The sequence below is a fragment of the Dipodomys spectabilis genome, unplaced genomic scaffold (assembly GCF_019054845.1).
Source record: "Dipodomys spectabilis isolate Male_0828 unplaced genomic scaffold, ASM1905484v1 ptg000064l, whole genome shotgun sequence".
Classification (NCBI taxonomy): Eukaryota; Metazoa; Chordata; class Mammalia; order Rodentia; family Heteromyidae; genus Dipodomys; species Dipodomys spectabilis.
The window spans coordinates 333,774-336,725 of record NW_024870741.1 but is presented as its reverse complement, the minus strand read 5'-3'; positions in this window follow the sequence as shown (position 1 = coordinate 336,725).

Sequence of the window (2,952 nt, the reverse complement as noted above, 5' to 3'; positions counted from 1 at the left end):
TACATACATACATGTACACATTAAAAATATTTAAAATATTATGAGGATCCGTGGCTTGTAATTCTTGCCATTTTTTCTGCCAGGCCTGGGATTTGAACTCAGGGTCGGGGGAAATCTGCAGCACATTGGGGGATGGGAAGATCACCATGCTGGAAGACAATAAAGAAATGCCTGTTCCTAGGGCCTGAATTCAAAAATAATATTCGTATACATTTTAAAAACATGATTTATATTTACATGCAAATGTTTACTGTATGTTGTGGTTAGTGTATTCATTTTTTTATGTTTTATTTATTTCTTATGCATTTGAGTATGATTACACATATAACATTTTTTGCATCCTATTACATAAGACATAGATTTGCTTATGTATTCTACATCATTCCTGAGGCCCAGGACATTCACCGATAAGGAAAACAGTGGGACAATTGGGTTTTCGCACAGGATTAAGTTTTTGCCAGTTCTGTGCCTTGAACTCAGGGTCTGACAGGCCCACTTCATGAAAGGGTAAATGTTAGCACACCAGTCTGATGCAAGTGAAGTTGGTGGGCACATTTGAGGACCTGAGATCAAGCCGAGGAACGGCCAATATATAAACAGATAGATGTTTAGATTGCAGTGTGTGTGTGTGTGTGTGTGTGTGTGTGTGTGTGTGTGTGTTTGTGTGTGTGTGTGCATGTGTGTGTGTGTATTAACATATGTATATGCATCTACAAAGGTATACAGAGAGAGACAGAGATTTATGTAGATTCTAGTGTATAACCATATATAAAGAGTGATGTCTATATCTTATTTTCACATATTCTATTACTACCAATTATTTGGTCTAAAATTATGCCTCCATTAATTAATCATGGTAGGATACTTCATAAAGAATTAATCAATAATCTATATTTATTGCATACAATCTTATACAGGAATGACTATCTAATTAGTAATTCAGTTAGCACATTTCAAACATTCTATTAGTGTTCCTATAGATAGGAACAAGTTTCCTAAGATCTTCAGCCATGTGTAGGTGGCAGGCCTAGGATCGATCTCAGGGCCTAGGTATCTGGGTTAGACTGATGCTTCACTGACAGCCCCCCAGCCTTCATCCATGCAAGGTCACCTACAATTTTCAAGCCAAGTCATTGAGCCCCAGGAGGGTCACAGTGCTAAGTAAACAAAAGCAAACCTGTTGTGTAAAATTACCTGGTTTCTCATCATCCATTTTTGTTGGTTTGCTGTATTTTTGCCAGTGCTGGGAATTGAACTCGGGTCCTAGGATCCCTGGGTGGGTGTAAAAGCTGGATCCCAACCTAGGGTAATCATGATTTAAGACACAATAAAATGCTTCCTTGAGCAAAAGGAGATCAGGGAAAATGTCTAGACTCACGTTCCAGCCTCAGGTCCTGCCACAAAAAAAGAGCCAGTAACTCCATGTGTCTGTGTATATATGCATGTATTTGAATTGGTGAAGAGCCAGAGTTGCTATGAAGAATGGCACCTAGCTAGGAAATTTGCTTTGAATAGAATGATTTCTTAGCACAGAGTGTGCGTTCAAGACAGTGCATGTTCTGGGGCTCCCCACACTGTTCCCAGTTAACCTGAGGGGGTCTCCATACCCCAGTCTGCTGGAGGAAATCTGCCTCATTGTTGGAACAGGCAGACAATAAGCCTCACTCCTGTGCATCTGGGTAACAAACAATTCATCCAAGCCAATTAGTGAGGATGAGTGTGCCGAGGCTGTTAAGGTTAGGAGAAAAAGGCCTCTTTGAACCCCAAGCAATCTCTCTCCCCTGTGCTCTGTTTTGACTGGAAGCTTTCATTTGTGCCACCTGCCATGGCAGACCAAGTTCCCTACACTCATCCTGTCTTTGTTAGACTATGTTTCAGTGTTGAAACAAACTGCTACCATTAATTCAACAGTCCTTCTCATAGACAATAAGGGAGCTGAACAGAATGAAATGATTCATTATTGGCAATGGTGCCTCCATGTGTGTGTGTGTGTCTGTGTGTGTGTGTGTGTGTGTGTGTGTGTGTGTGTGTGCGCGCGCGCGCATACACCATCCTTGTGATTGAACTATGGACCTAACCACTGTACCTGAGTTTCTCCTGTATAAGGACAGTACTCTTACCACACAGCCACTTCAGGATTTTTTTGTAGGGATGTGGTAATGAGGATTCAAACCCAGGGTTTCACACACACAAAGCAGTCTACCCCAAAGAAACATTCCCAGCACTCCAATTCAGGTTTCTTTCTTTCTTTTCTTGTAGGTTGGAGGAGTTGAAGTCTGGGCCTGGGTGCTGTCTCTGAGCTCTTCATCTCAGTCTAGCACACTACCACTTGAGCTACAATGCCCCTTCAGGCTTTCTGGTGGTTTATTGGATATAACTTTCTCAAGGAATTTCCTGCCAAGGCTGACTTCGGACCGTGATCTGGGATAGTTTTGAAATGAGATCCTCAGCTTCCTGAGCAGGCAGAATGATAGACCTCAGCTAAAGACATCTAAGCCATGACACTTTGCTGCAAGTGGGTCCTTGGCTCAGAATGGTAGAATATTAGCCATGAGCCCAAGAAGAAAGTCAGCATCTATGCTCTGAGTTCAAGGTTCATGATGGAGTAACCTAAATCAAAACAATTGTCCGCAGGAGACAAATCACTAGAGTTTAGTACATACATAAATTTGGCCCTGCCTTGGGGACATATCTGAGCCTCACCTTTCTCATCTGCACATTCATCTTACTTGTGTAGCTCTTACAAGGACCAGATGAAAGAATACAACTCGTGAAGGACTTAGCACATAGCACCCTGTGAAGGACTCAGCACTCAGTACCCCATGGACAACCCAGAAATACTCAACACCCAGCACCCCAGGAAGGACTCATCACATAGCTATATCCCACAAACTGTCATTAGAATTAGAGTGCTTTCATCACTATCACCGTTCTTTCAGTTACACATCACAA